At 41.7% G+C, this 21,479-nt stretch overlaps 2 pseudogenes; both read right to left on the bottom strand.

Moving 5' to 3' along the window:
* Positions 558-2,416, bottom strand: Gm7155 (predicted gene 7155; annotated as a pseudogene).
* On the bottom strand, positions 16,400-16,837 carry Gm8692 (annotated as a pseudogene).
* Positions 16,838-21,479: the final 4,642 nt, after the last annotated feature.

Here is a 21,479-nt window from a genome sequence, read left to right on the forward strand (position 1 = left end):
AACCCACCCACTCCTGCTTCCTGGCCCAGGCATTCCCCTTTACTGGGGCATAGAACCTTCACAGGACCAACGGCCTCTCTTCCCATTGATGACCAAATAGGCCATCCTCTGCTACATATGCAGCTAGAGTCACGAGTTCCTCCATGTGTTTTCTTTGATTGGTGGTTTAGTCCCAGGGAGCTCTGGGGGGTTGCTGGTTAGTTCATATTTTTGTTTCTCCTAGGGGGCTGAATACCCCTTCAGCTCCTTGGGTGTTTTCTCTAGCTCCTTCACTGGGGATCCTGTGCTCAGTCTAATGGATGACTGTGAGCATCCACTTCTGTATTAGTCAGGCACTGGTAGAGCCTCTCAGGAGACAGCTATATCAGGCTCCTGTCAGCAAGCTCTTGTTGGCATCTGCAATAGTGTCTGGGTTTGGTGGTTGTTTATGGGATGGATCCCCAGGTGGGCCAGTCTCTGGATGGTCGTTCCTTCAGTCTCTGCTTCATACTTTGTCTCTGTAACCCCTTCCATGGGTATTTTGTCCTCCCTTCTAAGAAGGATCGAAGTATCCACACTTTGGTCTTCTCTCTTGTGGCTGTTGGACTGCAGTGGCCAGATGGATTATTCCACACAGTTATTGCTCCCTCAGACCAGATCTTCTGTGATGCAGACACCATAGTTGCATGTATCTTCTAGACAGAGGGGCTGGCCTCTGTGCTTTCTGGGGTTTCAGTGGCTGTTGCAGTTTCCTTCTTGTCTTTAGGCTTCATGGCAGGCAACAGAAGTACTCCCTTGATTTTGTTGGAATCTGTGAGAAACATGGTGAGTCGACCTATACCCATGCCCCAGCCAGCTGTTAGGGGCAACCCATATTCCAGGGCAGCGCAGAAGTTCTCATCTATGAACATGGCCTCATCATCACCAGCAGCCTGGGCCTTGGCTTGTTCTTCAAACAGCTATTGCTGCCATATGGGATCATTCAGCTTAGTGTAGGCATCACATACATCCTTCTTAGGACAAACAGCTCAAAATGCTTAGTTATGCTTTGGAGTGGTGCTTCTTTGGAGTGGTGGGTGATCACAGATGAATGTAGGACTGATGCATGTCACTTCGAGGAATGTTCCAACAAGCTTATCTAGGAGCTTGATTGTGGTCCTAGGTGGGGGGCATTCAACAGCTTTTGCCGCAGAAATATCAAGAAATTTTCAAGTTTCTTCCATTTCAAAGAGACTGGTTTCTGGCAGCTTCACACCTAGGGCTTTCTCAAACACTTCTACCATGCTGATTCTTCCAAAGGGTGGAGTGAAGTAAGTTTCACAGGCTTGGACTTCTGGCCTGTCTGGGTGGCAGGTGATCTTGTAACTGCCTGACAGCATCTTCTCTGTGATTTCCATGAGGTCATGATTGTCTGCATAGACTATGTAGAACTCACAGGTGGTGAATTCAGAATGTCAAATCAATCCCTTCACTCCAGAACTGGTGCCCAATTTCATAAACCCTGTCAATGGCACCAATAGCCAGCATCTTATGGTAGAATTCTGGAGCAATTCTCATACATAAGTTAATTTTCCTGCTCATTGTGATAGGTGATGAAAGGCTCGGCCGAAGCTCCCCCAGGGATGATGTTCATCATGGGAGTTCCAAAGTCCAGGGATCCCAGCTCATCTAAGAAACTTCTTGTATCTGTGGTGATCTTTAGAGAAGATGACAAATTTCTATCTCACAAACTCCTTCAGGATCAAGTCCAAATATCTCTGAAGAGACCTTGTTTCCTTGTCTCTGAAGGCCAAAGTGAAGCTGAGGCATATGGCAAGCAGGCGTAAGAAGTGTGATCTCCTGGGGGATGGTGCTCATCTGGACCTTCTTGGTTTTCTCTGGATTACCCTCAACTCCAATTATGTCTCCCTGGTGCAGTTTGTTATCGATATGAACACATTCTTCCTCTGATTTATAATTCCTGGAGTTGGCTATGACTTGTAACTTGACCTCCTCTCCTCAAAGGTCATAGAAGATGAATTTTCCCCCAGAGACTCTCTTGGATGTGACCTGCCACTTATAAGATGACGTTAATCAGGTGATCCCCAGGCTGCAGGTGGCTGTATTCTTGAATGAACTGAGTGAATGAGATATCCACATGGTACTTGGTTGGGTATGAGTCCTCCCCACTGACCTTCAGCTGCTGGACTTTGGATCCTGTAATATTGATTTGGGTCCAGAGTCTTCTCCTTGGCACCCATACCAATGCCAGCGGTGTGGTTGGTGGTAGCAGCAGCAGTAGTCTGGTTTAGCTGTTTCTCATTGAGCTCTTTCTACTTGGCCTTTCTCTTCCAGTTTCTTCTCAGCTTTCACATGCCTCTTCAGCTCATTTTTGCTTAATTTCAACTCAACATCCACTTTGACTTTATTCTCCTGCAGTGTGGCCATTTTCCCCTCTCTGTATTCTCACTTTTGAAAGCCTTTTATATTGCCACCTAATATTTGCTATATTAGCATGTAAAAACTTATGTTGTAAAAATGTTTATTTCCTGTTGTGCCCTGAGACTATCACCCGACTGTTTTTCATTGTAGCCATCATAACACAATTAGTTCAACTACAATGATTCTGTTACAAAAAACCTTATACTTAATAAACATACAGTATCTTTTGGGAACATATTTTTAAATGAGAAAAGGGGATTTTATTGACAAAATGAACTCATATATCTGCATGTTATGTATTGTTCAAATGAAATCATACTCTGCATTTTTAGTAAATTTTAGTGTGAAGTAATACAGTTCATATAAAATACTAGATGGGAAGGAAAGGAATTCATTTTAAATAATATCAGTGAGAATTTCCTAAATTATAGAGCAATGATTGCATAATTATCTATCATAAAACTTATAGTTATATGATATGAGGTAACAAATGACAGTTTAGTCCCATCATTATTTTATTAAATCAAATCCAATAGAAACTATTTGTCCTTACCAAAAGTCAGCATAATTAGCATAATGAATTTTTCTTAATATCTGCACCAGATTTCATATGATCCCTTGTTTTCTGCCCAGGAGGTCTGCAATCTCAATTAAACTTTGAGATGAGTTGACATGTCTATTTTGTAAGGTGGGAAAAGCAGAAGTACAAAAGTACCATCAGGCATGGTTTGATACAGATCAAGTTTAAGAAAAACTTGAAAAAAAATGAAAAGTCAATCAAAAATAGATAGAACAAAGGCTGGGGATGTACTCTGTTGCTAGAGTGCTCCCTTCTTGGTATGCTTCCTGGCCCTACATCATGGACATGGTGGTGCATTTTTGTATTCTCAGCAGTTGTGAGGTAGAACAGGATGATTAGAGTTCAAAATTATCCTCTGTTGCATAGAGAGTTAAATGTAAAGGGCAGGCACTACATGTTAATCATCTCCATATCTTCATGATATATATATATTGGGTTTTCAAGACAAAGTTTTCTGTGTTCTCCTGGCTGTCCTGGAACTCATTCTGTACACCAGGCTGGCTTCAAACTTACAGAAATCCACCTGCATCTGTGTCCTGAGTGCTTGGCTTAAAGGCATGTGTCACCCCAACCCAACAAATACTATAATATTTTGAACATAGTATTTGTTCAACATAGGGTGTGTTTTTGCTTTTAAGTGCTGAGGATGGAAACCAGGACCTTGAGCATGCCAGGCAAATATTTTTCAACTGTGCCCCATCTGAAGTCCACTAAATAGGTTTTAAATGACTAAAGGCTGAATCTCTAGGAAGAGTGTATATCAGGCTTAGAGAAACCTTAAGCAGCCCCTCTCCTTTGAGGTCATGGGTCATTCATTCCAAATCATTAGACAACAAGGCTTTTAAAATATAAGGACTCTGGAGTCTTATAAAAACAGTGCATATAGTGTCCTGTGTATGGAACTAGACTCAATAGAACTCCTGAGTTTACTAGCCACTACAGCATACACTGCAAAGCAGTCAATAGCAGCGATATGAAGACATTAGGAAAATGAGATCGCTAAAGAGAAAAGAATCTGGCTGCTATAGAGACCAAACGGTGGTCACAGCTGTTGACTCTAGGGGACAATAGAACAAGAGGAACATAAAATGAGCAATAAAAGACCATTGAAGGCACACCTGTTCTAGTGGGAGACAGGCTTCGGACAGGATCTGGTTACATGCCTAGAACAATTTCCCTCTTATTTATTTTAAACTCTGAGTAATCTAGGGATAAATTTGGTCTTGGGTGAGGGATTGTCTTAATGTTCCCTACAGGCAACATTCTTTGTATTGTTAAGCAAAAGAAACACACACACACACACACACACACACACACACACACACACACACACATTCAAAGACAGATCACAGTCAATTAGCCTTTTATAACACAATGACAATGTAAATAATATAAGAAAAAGAAAAACAATTTTGACACTAGAATTCAACTCAGTTGAAACTCTCTCTCTCTCTCTCTCTCTCTCTCTCTCTCTCTCTCTCAATCATGAATCCAGTCCCCCTTGGATTTTGCAGATAAGTTCTCAAGTGGATCAGGCTGGCTTCCACCTCCCTATGTAGCCAAGGGTGCCTTTGGCTGCATAGTTTCCACCCCACAAATGTTAAAACTACAGGTGTTCATCAATAGGCACATCTTACATGGTAATCTCCACTGCTAATCATTTTCTTTCTTTTTAAAAGGGTTTGTTTTATATGTATGAATTTTTCTCAAATGTATGCTTGTGTACTATGTATGTACCTGTTGTCCACGAAGAAGAGGGAATGGGGATTCCCCTGGAACTGGAGTTACAGATGATTGTGAACCATATGGATACTGGTAATTGAACCTGCATCTTCTTCATGAGCAACAAGTTTTATTAACCCGTGTTCCATCTTTCCAGCCTCTGGATAATTTTATTATTACATTATCTGCATAGAAGACATACTGCTATATGAAATTGATACCTAGGAGATATACATGGCAGGCAAAAGCATTAGGCTCAGAATAACAATGTGTGAAAATGTCATTGCCACTTGATTGAGATGGAAAACACATTTGAAAACCTATTTTTAAAGTTTTTATTCATAATATATGCATTCCTTGTAGGAAGAAGACCTCCTTTTATAGGTATTTTAAACTTATTTATTTATTTTTGAGATTATAATAAGATTACATGAGCTTTTCCTTGCCTTTCCTCCCTTTATATTTTCTCCTATACCCCTCCTTGCTCTCCTTCAAATCCATGGCCTCTATTATTCATTAATTGTTGTTACACACATTTATGTATATGCATATATTCCTGAATACATATTTGGCTTCTTTTTCATATATTTTCTGTTATATGGACCAAAGAATTTCCTTGTTTAGTCAGTCCCATTTATAGTTTATGTTAGTATCTATAATAGAGTCCCACCCCTACCAGATGTGCACTGGTGATGGTACCCAGGACCTTACACATTCTAGATTCTAGGTAAGCTTTTTTTCTCTGATCTCTGTCTTCTGCATTTTAGAGACATATATCATTTCAGTTGAGTATTAAACTATTAGTGGAGGTAAACAGTATGGAAGGATGTTTGGTAGTGTGCTCAGAGAACCTGAGATGGTAAGGAGTCCTTCTTGATAGAGGAGGTTCTGGAAAGGAGCTAGAATTGTAGAAGTCCAAGGGGTACAGACAACAGTTTTAGCTTGAAGTGAGTCACTTTCCTTACTTATGTGATAAAGAAGCCAATAAAAATACCTCAGAAAAGGAAAAGTTTACTTTGGTTTATAGTATGAGAGTATAGAACAGTGGCTCTCAACCTCTGGGTTGCAACCCCTTTGGCAGTGTATCTAAGGACTCTTTCACAGGGGTCACCTATGATCACCTGAAAACACAGATATTTATATTATAATTCAGAACAATAGCCAATTACACCCAAGGAGTTGCAGCATTTGAATGGTTCAGTTTTGGGATAGATGTTTTGATGACGTTGACAATATGATGTGGCTGGTCACATTGAATCCATAACACCCAAGTGGACAGTGATGAAGGCAGGAGCCCAGATCACATTCTCCTTTTTATTCAGCAGAATGCTCCAGTCCATGGAATGCTGCCTCTCACATTTGGGGTGGCTATTCTCTGTTCACCTAAACATTTCTGGAAGTTTTCTCACATTTATGCCCAGAGGTGTGTCTCCTGGATGACTCTAGATCCTGTCATGTTTTCAGTTTCAACCAACACAGGCTTTTTTCTTACAAAGCAAGAAGAAACCACTGCATAGTTTTCATGTGCAAAAATGACAAATATCCTTCAGTTCCAACTGGACTATGGGACTGAGCAAGGATCATCTAGAGGCAGCGATGCTTCTTGCCTTGCTCCAGAGTCCTAGCAATAGATGAGGAGAGAAATAAATACCTGGACTTGATAGAAGTATCACAGATGAATTAGACAGATTTACTGGTAAACTCATGTCAGTGAAAGATCTTCAACACTGAGGAGAGTTTCTGCTTTCCTTGCTTGATCCACTGACCAGAGTATAGCACCTTTGCCTGAATGTACATCACCTAAGGATAATGAGGAACTTACGGATGCTGCTACACATCTTGAACCCACTCTGTTGTCCTGGATTATTGGTATCAGGAGATGTACATGGCAGTCAATTGTTGGGTTCAGAATAGTGATGTATGGAAGTGTCATTGCCACTTGATTATATTGAGAATGATGAAATAAGCTAAGGTGTATATGCTATACCCTGAGGAACTCCAACACTCCAAGTTTGCTCAAAGATGGAGAAACTGAAGTATGGTATTATGTCCAAAAACTGTAATCACAGAACTTGGGAGGTGGATGTAGCAATATCAGACAGACGTTCAAGGCCACCCTTAGATACACAGCAGACTGAGGCTATCCTGCACTACATGAGACTTTGTCTCAAACAAAAGCAAAATGAAAAACATGAAAATGAAGAAATAAGCCAGATGAATGCAGGGAGGGAAAATTTCTCAGAATCAAGACTCAGTTTTTCAAAGGGGAAAACCAAAAATGGCCACCATTCTAGAATGCAAGGGTACACAGTTTCAGAAAAGGGGTAGTGACCTTGTAAAGTCAACTCATCATCCCATGGTACCTCCAACTTCCCTCCTGAGTAATATGCAATGAACCCAAGAGCAAGGTGGTTCATTTTAATATATATATATAACTGGGTCCCATGGAAAATATTAGCCTCCCTTTTAATATAATGTAGCTTATTGAGAAATATGCTGGGTGTTTTTCCACAGGCATATGAACAAGCTATCTTATTTTTTTTGTCTGAAGAATCAGACTTCCTATTTCTGATTTATTATTACACATCAAATAAGGAATCAGATTCCTTTAAAGGGGGAGGACTCCTACAGTCAATTTAAGGGGGGAAATGTCCGCAGGGATACCAATATTACTTCTGTGTTTTTCAAGCATACACAGGAGGATGATCAAAGGGTGAACACATTGTAGAAATGTACCCTGTGCTAAAACTGGTAGAAGTCTGTGAGTTTCTGGAAACACAAAGCCCTTTGAACAAAGAGCAGTAACTGTACACAACCTTTGAGTTCGCTTAGGGTCAGATATCAAAGATGATCTTATTTACTTTAAATAATAGAACTGGACACTGGCTGGAAAAGCTTAAGCTAAAAACAGCCCAGAACTGCTGTGACTAACAGGAAGTTTCCAGAAGGAATGAAAGAAAAATGTAAAGGAGGGTGAATGTTTACAAGTTGCTGCTTATTTTGCCTAAAATTTATCCCAACAATGAATTCAAATAGTGAAGATCTTATCTCAGAAAACCAAGTTTCTTTTAAGAAAAATTACACACTGTATAATTTTCTAAGTTCATGATATTAATAAATCTTGGGAAGACAGAGAAAGGGAGTGGGGGGGGGGGAGAATGAGAATCAGAGAGTCTAAGAAATGAACTCTGTGTCTGCCTGACAGCCACTGGATGAAATCACAAAGAAAACACTGGCAAGAGATCAGGCCTTCTGGAATCCATTAAATACAAAGAAGGAGGAAACAGAATAAATGTTGGTTACGGCACCGTATGCTATATCCAGAGTTGAGCAGAGCTGTTTAAGGCTGAGCAGATCCAGCAATAAAATTTCATAATCAGCATCCATAAAATAACAAGAACAGAAGTTTGCTAGGTTACAGAGCAACTACTGCTGCTACGCCAGAGTCTAGCACATACCAGGCAAACACTCTACCCCCACCCTCATGCAAGCTGCAGCCTCAGCCTCCATGTGCCAGGCTTAACCAGAAACAAAGATGTTGGTGGAACTTTTGAGTTAGCTCTTAGTTGTAACTTTAAGTTTTTCAAACCTTATTTTTAATGATGGTTCTTACATGCTTTAATCTCCCTTGTAGCCCACCACCCACCAGAGGTAGTAGAAAAGAAAGGATACAGGGCAGGTGAACCTGTTTAGAAAGGTTCTTTGGAGCAACTCTCACTTGTGTTGTCCGGAAATCAGGCAGTTCATTTTGCAGGTTAGGAGGCAGCTGCAGCTCAATCTACTCGAAACACTTCATGGATTCACCAGCAGTCCAGACTGGTAGAGTTGGGTTAGCCACAGTGGTGATGTGACCAAGCAGAGACAGCCAAGCCTCAGACTTGGCTCAAGTCAGCAGGAGGGACACAGAGGGATGCCAGGAGAAGTTCTTGGCTGTGCCTCTCTCAGGGAAGCAACGGTCAGTGAAGACTTGAGACCCACAAGCATTGCACAGCTATCTGTACCAGCAAGACAAGCTCTGTCTCTGTCACTCTGTGGAGTCCTATTTATACCCTCCAAACATCACTGGTCCTTCACATGCCTTGCCTCAGCACGGGTCTTGCTTCAGCACATGTCTTGTCTTAGCATGGCTCTTACGTCCAATGAGCCAGAGTCCATGGAAGTGGCAAGAAACTGCAGTGGTAACCAGAAGTTTTTTGGTACTTTAGTTTCTATGGAGTTCTGACAAATGCAGCTCACCTACAAAATGTAAGGCACACCAATACATACAGGTTGTTAGCAGGAATCCTTCATTATGAGTCCTTTAATGTGCTTCCTTTAGCAGAACATCCTCTTTCCTGTATCTGCTTTAGCAAAATGTTCCTTCACAAGTCTGCCTTAACCTTTCACCTGTGTCTACTTTAATGAGATGTTCCTTTATGTGTTTGCCCCAACACAACACCATCTAACCAACTTTCCAAAGAACCCTTAAGTTTCAATTTCACTGAGTTTTGTTTTTTGACTTTAAGGACGAGCAAGTTTTCATAGTGCCTCCAGGAACTACTAGTTATTGTGGCAGTCTTAAAAGGTGTTCTCAGCTGTTGTTTGTTGGTTGTAGGCCTTATTTACAAAGTTGATCCAGATATAGCTGTCTCTTGTGAGACTAGGCCGGGGCCTAGCAAACACATAAGTGGATGCTCACAGTCAGCTATTGGATGGATCACAGGGCTCCCAATGGAGGAGCTAGAGAAAGTATCCAAGGAGCTAAAGAGATCTGCAACCCTGTAGGTGCAACAACATTATGAACTAACCAGTACCCCGGAGCTCTTGTCTCTACCTACATATGTATCAAAAGATGGCCTAGTCGGACATCACTGGAAAGAGAGACCCATTGGACACACAAACTTCATATGCCCCAGTACAGGGGAACGCCAGGGCCAAAAAAATGGGAATGGGTGGGTAGGGACGTGGGGGGGGGGAGGGTATTGGGGACTTTTGGGATATCATTGGAAATGTAATTGAGGAAAATACATAATAAATTTTAAAAAAAGAGAAAAAAAAAAAAGAAGGTGTTCTCAGAAGAAAGTGGGATCTTCCAAGCCATTTAAACACAGAATTAGAATTCAAATTTTCGCTAGCCTATTGTAGTGGTTTAAGTGAAAATAGCCTCCACAGGCCTTTAGGTAGTGGCACAATTAGAAGGTGTGGGTTTGTTGGACTAGGTGTGGTCTTGTTGGATAAAATGTGTTACAGGGGGGTGGGCCTTCAAGTCTCTCTCAGATGCTTTTGACAGACCCAGTGTGACAGTCTCTTTCTGCTACCTGTGGATCCAGATGTAGAATTTTCAGCTCCTTCTGAGCACCATATCTGCCTGCATGCTACCATGCTTCCTGCTATGATGATAATGTACTAAACCTCTGAAATGTAAGCCAGTTCGAATGAAATGTTTCCTTTATAAGAATTGGTCATAGTGTCTCTTCAGAGAGATAATATCCTAAGTAAGATCCCTACAGTAGGAGATAGTCACACTGACAGTTATGTCCTTCTGCCTGGAACTCAGTTGGTGGATCAACTCAATAGACAACTGCTACGTGAGAGGTAGATAATTGGTATAACCTGTAACAGCAAAAGATTCAGAGATTAGATAAAGGTTGGACAGGCAAGTTGCTGAACAGAAGTAAGCTAATAGGATGAACAGGTTGTTACAGACTCTTGAGTAATCTAGAAAAACGGCTTATGATATTTTTTAAAAAACATATCATTTTAGTAATTCTCTAAGAATTTTATATCTTTTATATATTTTGATCATATTCATGCCCAATTCCCAGCTTTGACCAAGCCCCCCCCATAACCTACTCTCCTAACTTCATAGCATCTCTTTATTTTTACTTTTTGATTAAGTCCAATTTGTATTGCCCACATATTCCTAGGTGTGAGGCCAGTCAGTGGATTGTGGTTGACCTAGTAGTGATTACATATTTAGAGAAAAATAACTCTTCCTCTCCAGAAACCATCAACTCTCCATGATTCCTCAGCAAGGGGTGGGGTCCATGTTCTAATGTTGACTGGCCTATTTTAAAATGTACCAGTGAAGAGTCAGGTTCTGTTTTATTGTATAAAAATATATACTGGTTGGTGTTTATTTATTAATATGTTCTTTTATTCGTTTCCTCCTCAAGATACATAGCTGAAAAAAGAAAGAGATAAATATTTACTCATGGGAACGGAAGCATCACATGCCGGTTCTCAACAGAATATTAAGCAATGCATAGAATTTGTGGGGGTTCACTTTAAAAATGCAATCCTATCTATGCACTGCTTCACAAACTGATAAATAAAACAGCTCGAACTCCAGGACAGCTCCCTAGTAATGCATTTTCTCATCATTTTGATCTCTAATCTACATGCAATAAAATTCATCTTTTTGTTCTGCTTTGTTTTATTTTGTTTTCAGATAGGGTCTCCTGTAGCCCAGACTGGCCTCAAGCTTCCTATAAAGCCAAGCTTGCCCTTCATTTCTTCATCCTCTTGCTATAATCCCCCAAGTGTTGAGATTGTAGGTCTGTGCCACTATGCTCACTTTAAAATTTGCTTTTAATTCAATGGTCTTTTGGACATGCGAACTGTTAGGCAGCACTGTTTCATTTTGCAGCGATTTTCTTCACCTGGCCTGAGCAAAGCCACTTTACTTCCATTACTAGCCACTCTACCTCTTCTCTTTCCCCTCAATGCCTCCCAAACACTATGAGCCTTCTGGATCTGTGGATATATCTATTGAGTACAACTGGATGCTTACCACACCTGGTCTTTCAAAATTGGCTACTTTCATTTAGCATGTTTCAAAGGTCAGTCCATGTAATAGAGTATACAGCTATCCCATTCCTTTTCATAACTAAACCTTATCCTGTAGTTTATGAATTCATCAGTGGAGAGTAGACATTTGACTATCACGAGTATGCTCTTATAAGCACTTATGCACAGATTTCTGAGTCTCTGTGATTTTAATTCACTTGCTCCCATACTCAGTGCTTAACATGTGTGATGGGGATTGAACTCAGGTCCTTATACTTGCACAAGAAGCACTACTCACTGAACTATCTCCCTGCCCCCAAACTGAGTTTCAAAGCAGCTGAACCCTTATCATTTCTATCAGCAAAATTTGAATGATTCAGTTGAAGTGGAAACTTCTAGTTCTTTGGAATGTTAGTTATGTCAAATGATATTTTGCTGGGGCACAGAGGTGAAAGGATGTTTTGCTAAAGCAAACATGTTAAAGACTGTTTTCCTGAAGCAGACACAGGTGAAAGGATGTTTTGATATAGCAGAACCATGAAAGAACCCAGGATAAAGGAGTATAAATATGACCCCACAGACAGTGGCAGACGGGCACTGAGCATTGTTGTGGTTTGCTCCACCTTACTATTCTTCCCTAAAGATATGCATGTATTGATTCGCCTTACATAGCTTTGTTGAGGTCAACTTGTGGTAACTCCTACATTAAACTTGCCCAAGAACTGCTTGTGAACTTCCTGTGACAGTTGCAACTTCCTTGGCTGTGCCTCAGGAGGGTTGACCAGCCTGAGGGTTTCTTCAGGATTGAAGTACAGCCTAGTATCTGTTTGCTGAAAGGACCAGTCCTATAGATGCTGGTTTGTGCCTGGTATCTGCCTCCCTAGAAGACTGGTCTGCAGCTGCTAAGTCTTATTCAGTGTTTTCTATGGGACTGAACTGCTGCTCAGGGAGAACAAACTCACCCCTAAAGATCTACTGCTGAACATACACTAATAACTTTTTGGGCTCTATCTCTAGCAATGCTGTAAATACAGTTGAGACTGTTTTTTTAAATTAATTAGTTAGCTAATTAATCAATGAATGAATGGATTAGTAATTAATTAAAGGACTATGGAGTCCTGGTTTCAGAAGCACTAATAACTTTTCCACTACCTCTGCTGGATGGTGGGCTAGAGGATAGGTTGAATCCAAGTAGGTTGCAAAGAATATATGCCTACATTCAGTTTCTTCACTTCTTCATTAACATCTGTTATTCTCTCTTCCAATTATAGCTACGTTAGTGCACATGAAGCAGCCATGTCAGGTAGTGTTGTTCTCTGCATATACCATACAATGCAGAATTTCTCTTTCATTAAGGACATGTCTTAATGCTATCTATTTGTTATGGTTAAGGAGACAATATTGACATGTCATTATTGATCCAAGTGCATAGTTTACATAAGCGGTCACTCTGGGTGTTGGACATTCCCTGAGACCCTGTATTTAGCTTTATTTTGTCATTGTTATTTTTTGAGATGGGATCACATGATGCAGTCCTGGCTTATCTTGAATTATCAACATTTTTGCTTCAGTCTTTAAGCCCAGGTATTAAAAGTATATACCACAATATCTTTTTTTTTAATTGGGTTAGTTTTATTTTTAAAAATTGATCTGTGAATTTTTCTTACAATTTATAAATACAATTTTATTTTTGGCGTTTTGAGACAGGTCTTTCTCTGTGTAACCTTGGCTGGACTAGAACTTGCTTTGAGGATGAGGCTGGCCTCCAATTCACATAGATCTGACTGCCTCTGCCTTCCCAGTGCTGTGATAAGGATATATGCAACTATGTCCTTCTCACAGATATCTCCTTAGATATAGGTTTTGCAATACTTTCTCATACAGTATAGATTAGGGTTGTACATTTTAGTTTGAGGTACTGGGGCTATGACCCCTTGCTAGGCAAGTATTGTCTGACTGAGCTAGCTACATGCCTGCCTCATACTTCCTTGTATTTTTGTGGTGCCTTTCTTTGAAGTAATGGATTACTTTAATATATGAGGTTCAAGAATAAAGTTTGAGCATGTTGTTATATGGCTATAAATCTGCTACTCAGGAAGCAGGATAGAAGGATTGTGAGTTTGGGGACAAATAGATAAAGTTGAGGGGCTAGGGGTGTAGCCATGTGGTACAGCACTTACCTATCATGCTCAAGGCCTTGGGCTCTAACTCTAACAATGCTGTAAATACAGTTGAGATTGTTTAATTAATTAATTAATTAATTAATCCATGAATTATTAATTAAGTAAAGGTCTTACTATGAAGTCCTAGTTTTGGAAACACTGTGTAGGCCAAACTAGCCTTTATCTTTTGGCAATCCTCATTCCTTATCCTCTGGAGTTCTGGGATTACAGGCATGTGACATCATGCCTGCAAAGACTGCTCTGGTTAAACACACTGAAGCCATTTATATAATAAAACGATGTTGTCCAACCCAGTATACTGCCTGGGAACATATTGATTCTAAATTCAATACTGCTGTCTACATTCTTGTTTTTTGTTTGTTTGTTTGTTTGTTTTTTGTTTTTTGTTTTTTGTTTTGGTTTTCGAGACAGGGTTTCTCTGTATAGTCCTGGCTGTTCTGGAACTCACTTTGTAGACCAGGCTGGCCTTGAACTCAGAAATCTACCTGCCTCTGCCTCCCGAGTTCTGGGATTAAAGGCATGCTCCACAAAGTCCAGCCTTACATTCTTTACCAAGAGCGAAGTAAGAGTCCAGGAGCACTGCTCTAGAGTATCCCAGAGTCAGACTATTTTGTGTTTCAGAATCACTAGGAGCTCTTTCTCCTTAAGCACTCAAATTGCACCCCACATTCATCAGACTTTCATATTTAGTAGGTGTGAAATAGAGAGTAATATCTGGCCTAAATTTTCTCAGAATCCTCAGAGAAATAACTGATGCTGACAGTACTGAGCCACAGGGTGAGAACCAGGCACACAGCTACCTTTCCCAGAGTGCCTGTGGTTAGCAAAGCTGTTGAATGGTGAAAGGATTTTACCAATTTGCCAAGTACCTCCTCTGAGCTTTTAATCCACAAGTGTGAATTTCTATGTCCTAAGGTGAAGCAGGTTGTGTTGTCACCAAATTTTTGAACGTGGGAGGAGTCTTAGAACCCCTTCATTATATTATTGGTATGGTTGCATTGTATGACTGAAGATATATTATTGTGTCTTATTGTGTCACAAAGCTGTCCCCCTACCATGTAAAGTTAGCACCAATAAATGCGGTATATCTGAAATTATGATCACATTGTTCTTCAATTGACACTGTCCTACAAACCAAACCTTTTCTCCACTCTCAGTTATTTTCAGTGTCAAGACTGAAATTATTAATTATGTTGACCTAAAGCTAGAGCTGAATGTAAGCAAGTTACCCAAATTATGTAATGGTTTTGAGACCCTAACCTATAGGCATGCCAGTATCTGTACTGTCTTGAAATCAAAGCAACTGTGGTTTTTCCAAAACAAGATGCTTCAGAAACATTATCCCTTACTTTAATGTTTCAGGTTTTTTTTATTTCCAAACTACTTGCCCAGGCCATTCATTCATTCATTCATTCATTCATTCATTGGTACAAACCCTTTTGTATGCTAGGTCAATCACTAAGCATCTCCAACTTTACTTTTCTGTTTAAAAAGTGAAATCTGCTCTCTCTAAGACACAGCAGGAATTATGCACATAAGAATGCACCATGACTGGCAATATGCACAGGGCCCACACAGGTTCAAGCTAGATAGAGTCCCAGCACTGAATCTGGTAAATGGACAGAGACATCCACTGTTAACCAAGAAGCTATGTGTAATTGCTATCGACTTCAAAGGCAAAATTAGTTTTCTCTAACAGAAACTCAATAACTACATTAACCACAGGTCAGGGCATGTCCCAAACACAGAAGTAGATTGCTAACTCAAAGTGAATAAAATAAAGTGAAATCTGTTGTTAAAGAAGACTGTTTTGGGGATGGAGCATGTAGATTAGTTGGTAGAGTGCATGCCTAGCCAACATCAAGCCCTGGTTTGATCCTAAACACTGCATAAACTAGCTGTGCCTAGAACCCTGTTCCTGGATAGTGGAGGCTATCTTGTGCTATTGAGACTCTACAGAAAAAGTGAATGGCAGTATTTTCACTATTATAGTATGTGGGGGACACTGATGAATACCTGAGCTGTAACCAACATCTCTTCTTTTTATCACACGAAGTCCAATTTTGGCTCCACTAGTTTTGCTTTTGTGATATGTTTTAGTCACTATATTACCTATTAAGGCAGTAAATCCTTATTTGTTTAAGCACATCCTAATCTTTGTGTTGTTAGAAGTATGACCACGGCCTTCAACTTTCAGTTACCATGAAAATACCAAGGTTTTTTTTTTTTTCTAAAACAGTTTTTCTGATCTGTGAATAGCATTCACAAGATGCTATAGTCTCTTCTGGACAGGCTGTGGTTACATATAGATCTAATGGCTCAGGCTGCAGTAATTACCTTGAGGTCATGAGAAAGAAAAGCCTGAGGACAAAACTGATAACACAAGGCAGAGCGGACACATAGAAAAGACCTTGTGCTTGCTTTATTCTCTGAGATACTGCAACATATCAAAACCAAAAACTCCCGGGAGTCCCTTGACCTTGGTAATTCTTGGTAGTGAACATTCTCTCAGTAATTCACAATGTTTGGAGCAGCATTTTGTTCTCCATATATGGTTTGAAGGCACACACTGTGTCCTGTTCAGTTTCTCTTCCTTCCTTCCTTCCTTCCTTCCTTCCTTCCTTCCTTCCTTCCTTCCTTCCTTCCTTCCTTCCTTCCTTCCTTCCTCCCTCCCTCCCTCCCTCCCTCCCTCCCTTTCCTTCCTTCTTTCTTTTTTTCCCAAAGAATGAGTCTTTATTGGCCTGGGCTACTTGAGAGTGATGAATCAGGAAGAGTGGGTGGCACCGATCCCGGGCCGGCCGTGCTTCACGGGTTTGTAGGTGATGGAGAACTCGCCCAGGTAGTGGCCGATCATCTCTGGTTTATCTCCACCTGGTTGAAGGTCTTGCTGTTGTACACGCCCATCATGCTGCCTACCATCTCGGGCAGGATGATCATGTCCCTCAGGTGCGTCTTCACCACCTCAGGCTTCTCCATGGGTGGCGTCTCCTTCTTTGCCTTTCTCAAGTGCTTGAGCAGTGAGTTCTGCTTCCACCGCAGGATGTGTTTCAGGCACTGTCTCTGGCGGGCGCTGTACAACTAACTGCATCAGCTGCTCATAGGACATTTCAAGCAGTTGGTCAAGGTCTAAGCCACGGTAGATGAACTTGCAGAAGGTCTGCTTCTTCTGCTCCACTTCGGCCATCTTGGCTGTTACTCGGAAAAGGAAGTGTTCCTGTTCAGTTTCATCACAGCACGCCCCCCCCCCCCCCCACTCAGCTAGGCTAGCTTTGCTTGTAGCCATATGTGTTACAGAATGCAGTTCTGTTCTGATCTTTTATGTGCCAAATACTGCTATGATACTATTCTTCCCTATTTCCAGACTTGATTTTCTCTTTAATATTTCATTTTGTCCCCTTTTTGCCTTTTTCAATGTAGCCTATTCACATTCATGGCCAGTTTCTAATAACACTCCTCAAATTCAGCAGCACCCACAGTCTCTTTCTAAAAGCAGCACAATCCTAGTCTAGTGTCCTCTTGATAAGTTCTCTGATAACTACTATGTCTTCCTTTACTTTTTGTTGTACATTCTTTCATGCAGATACTTAAGTTGTAAACCTATAAGTTGTCAACCTAACTGTGGTTCTTCTTCTCATCCTAACCTTATTCATTGGGCTGAGTAAGAGATGGCTTAGTGCAAATGCAAGGACCAGAATTGGATTCCTAGCACCCGTGTAAGGAAGGTATGTCTACCAGGTTGTAATCTCAGCCAATTAGATTTGGAGATAGAGGATCTCAAAGGGCAATTTGCCTTGCTAAACTAGCTGAATTGGTGAGCTCTGGGTTCAAGTAAGATACCCTCCTTAAATGATGGGCATAATTAAGGAAGACACTGGATCTCAACCTTTGGCTTCTACCTGAACTTGCACTCGTGTGTATTCACCCCTCATATCACATGCATGCATGTACATAACAACATGCATATACACAATATATATGCCACACACACATAATTATATAAAGGAAATGTTTGCTGGATAAAACATATTGAGGAATGTGTTTGAAAGGGTGGTGGGCATAGGACTAAAACTTCAGAACAGTCAGAGAAAGTCTCCATATAAGACTTGGGGGAAAAAAGTGGAGCACGGAGAGGATGCCGTAAAAGAAGACTAAACAGAAGTGGGAAAGGCTCGAATGTGGGAAAGTGAGAGTTTTCAGATATAAGTTTCCAGGGAGTGGATATATGGTTCAGCATGTAACAGTCCTTGCTGCAAAAACGACGACTATAGTTTGGATCTTCTGTATCCATATAGAAAAGCTGGGCATGGGGCAGTGAGTGATGGCTCAGTGCTTGAGGGAACTTTCTCTCATGGAGATTCTGCCTTTGGTTTCCAGCATTCATATGGTGACTCCCATCATCTCTAGTGCCTGCTCTAGAGATCCAACAATCTCTTATATCTCCGCCAGGCCCAGGGCACACACACATGATGCACATACACACATGTAGGCAAAACCCTCATACATGTGAAACAAAATGAATGACTCATAATATTTTTGAGCATGGAAGTGTGTACCTAAAATCCCAGTGTTTTGGGAAGAGGGGTAGAAGGACCTCTGGTATTTCTTGGACAGCCATTTTAGCCAAATTAGTGAGAGACTCCTTCTCAAAAACTAAGGTACAGAGTGTCAGAGTGTTTGAAGAGTGTATAGGTTGTTGACTTTTGTCTCCATTGACCTCTGTCATGTGCACATGTGCATGCACACACACACACACCCACACCCACACCCACACACACACCACATGAGTATAGATGCCTGTTGTCAAGCTTGATGACCTGAGTTCAATCCCCAGAGTCAACATGGTCGAAGGATGTTGTCCTTTGACCTTCGCAGGCACTACATACAGCATGTACTCTTCCCCATCTAAACAAATTTAATAAAAAATATATTTTCTTTAAAAAGCAAGCCACAAATGTGGCTGACCTGAATGGATCAAAGAGGTGACTGACTGGACATGAATTCCAAGTAGAAATAGAATCTGATCTAGTTGGGCTTGATGGGTTGTAATACTTTGGCCTTTAGTTATGGTGTAGCTTAATTTTTTCTCAATCCTACTTTAATGATGATTCTTAAACACTTTAACCTCCCTTCAGCCTACCACCCATCAGAAGTCCACCAGAAAGGTTATTAGGATACCAGGGAAGTGGACCTGTGTAGAAGTTGCCAGGAAATCAGTTCAGTTCACAGGATTCAGCAGAGACAGCAATATATCAGCAGACCAGTTCAGTAGTATTGGGATAGCAGCAGTGGTGGCAAGACCTAGCAGAAACAGCCAGGCCTCAGTCAAGTCAGTATGGGTCAGCAGGAGTGATTCAGACCAGCTGGGACACCAGAAGTTCTCTGTCCTGCCTTTCTCAACTAAGTGAAGATCAGTGAAACTTGAGGCTAAGAAGCATTTGCACAGCTAGCTCTACAAGCAAGCCACACCAAACCCAGTCACTGTTCAATGAGTCCTATTTATACTCCTTCCAAACATCTTGCCTCACCATGTGTCTTGCCTCAGCATGTGAGTCTGTCTTAGCAAGACTGTGAGTGAGTCTGTCTCAGCCTGAGTCCAAGGAATCTGAAAGAAGCTGCTAGCACACCACCAAAAGGTTTTTGGTGCATTTCTCTCTATCGAGTTTTGACAAATGAAGCTCAACTATGCATATAAGATGAACCAATACATGGGTGTTGTTAGCAATTTGTCTTTCATCTTGAGTCCTTTCACAAGCTTGCTTTAGCAAAACAACCTACTTACCCAGGAACCCTTAAGTCTCCATTTCAACATGGTTTTGGAATAAAGGAGTTGTATGGTCTGACTTTGTCTCAACTGCATCACCCTGGCTGTTGTGTTGATAGCAGAATTTATAAAAGACAAGCAAAAGCAGAACAGGGACTAGTTAGGAGAATTCCCTTCTATATCCTTTGGAGATAAGTCAACAGCTATCAGTTTCTATTAACATAATGGTGGTGAGAACTAGATACATTGTGGATATTTTTAGAAGTATTGCTGACTGAACTTTCAGATTGCTGGGGTGAACAATCATGGCTGAATTACATATATATTTTTTCCCAGACAAACTGAAAGATGGAATTGCCTTTAGAAGATAAGGAAAAATATGGAAGCAAACAGGTTTGAGAGTCAACATCCTGGAAATTATCTCAGATCTGATAAGGCTGTAAAACTTACCAGGCAACCAAGCATAGATTCTTGGTAACAGCTAGAGAGAATGAGCTTGGGAACACTGACAGAAGCCAGATTCTCTATAGCTGGAAGTTATCAGTATACAGGTAATATTTTAAGAAAGAATGAGATTATCAGGGATCCTAGGACTCAGCATATGAAGAAGAGAAGGATAACTTAATTAGGGGATTCTTAACATATGAATTAAGCAGAAGGAAACAGACTGATTGTAACAGGCCAGTAAGATAGATGCTCCAGAGTCCCAGACACTATGTAGAGAGGGATGAATCACCTTGAACATTACTATGAGTAAGGTAAATATGTTTTTCAGTGGTGGGCAGAGCACTGAATATAAAGGCCATTTATGATCAGGAAGAGAAGTTTTAGTGGGAACAGTGGGTGAGAATGAAATCCAGAATGCTGGAATTTAACAGGAAGAGGGTCACGGACAGGTTTTCTTTATGTTTGAATTTTGTAGAGTTTTTCTATAAAGGCTAAAGTGCTGATAGCAATGTGACTCAGCCGTTGAGGACAGGGAGGAAGATCCACAGTATTCATGTAGCATAGCAAGTCAGGCATCTTGTTTATACCTGTAACCCCAGCTGCACATGAGGCACAGATGAAGATTACTGGGGCTTGCCGGTTTCCAGCCTAGCTGTGAAAAATGCAAAAATGCAAGTCCCCCCTCCCCGGGTTTAAGGAGAGACCCTGTCTCAAAGGGATCAGTGGAAAATGATAGAGGAGGACTCCTGACGCCCCTCCCCCCTCCCCTCTCTCTCTGTCTCTCTCTCTGTTTCTGTCTCTCTCTGTCTCTGTCTGTCTCTCTGTCTCTCTGTCTCTGTCTCTGTCTCTGTCTCTCTCTCTCTCTCTCTCTCTCTCTCTCTCTCTCTCTCTCACACACACACACACACACACTATAGCTTGGTTTCCATGGTGGGGCCTGTGGCTCTGGGTGGGACACAGTGGGCAGCTTTGCCTCCTGGGGCACGTGTTCCTTAAACTCGGCCTGTTCCTAGGCTCCTCTGCCTACCCCTCTGTTCTCCCTGCCTCTGGTCCTCCCTCTTGACCCTTGGGCTGCCTCAAGGCCTTTTGGCTGACCCCCAGACCCCTTAGCCTGCCATTCATCCTGCCCCTAGGCTCCTCGGCCTGGCTCTCTGCCCCTCAGCCTACCTCTAGGCTTTAGGTTAGTTTGGCCTGCCTTGGTTACCAATTTTCCTGCCTCTTGTCCCCATTGCCTACCTCTTTGCCTCTAGGCCTCCCCCTTGGCTTACCCTTAGGCACTCCTTTTGGCTCATTGACCTGCCTCTCAATCCCTCTGGCTGTCTCTCTGCCTCTAGGCCTCTCGGTCAGCCCTAGGGCTCCCACCCTGGCTCTCTGCCCCTCTGCCTGCCTCTAGGCCCAGGCCCCTTTCCATGCCTCAGCCAGCCCCTCAGTCTGCCCTTAGGCCTGACTCTTGGCCCCTTGGTCTGCTCCTCTGTCCCTAGGTCCCTCAGCCCCTAGCCTCCTTGCCCTGCTTCTATGCCCCTCCACCCCTGGGCCTGCCTTTCTGTCTGTCTCTAGGCCCATCAGCCTGCCTCTCTGCCCTTTGGCCCCTAGCCCAGACCTTCCTGGTCTACAAAGC

This window comes from Mus musculus, chromosome X, assembly GCF_000001635.26.
Source record: "Mus musculus strain C57BL/6J chromosome X, GRCm38.p6 C57BL/6J".
NCBI lineage: Eukaryota > Metazoa > Chordata > Mammalia > Rodentia > Muridae > Mus > Mus musculus.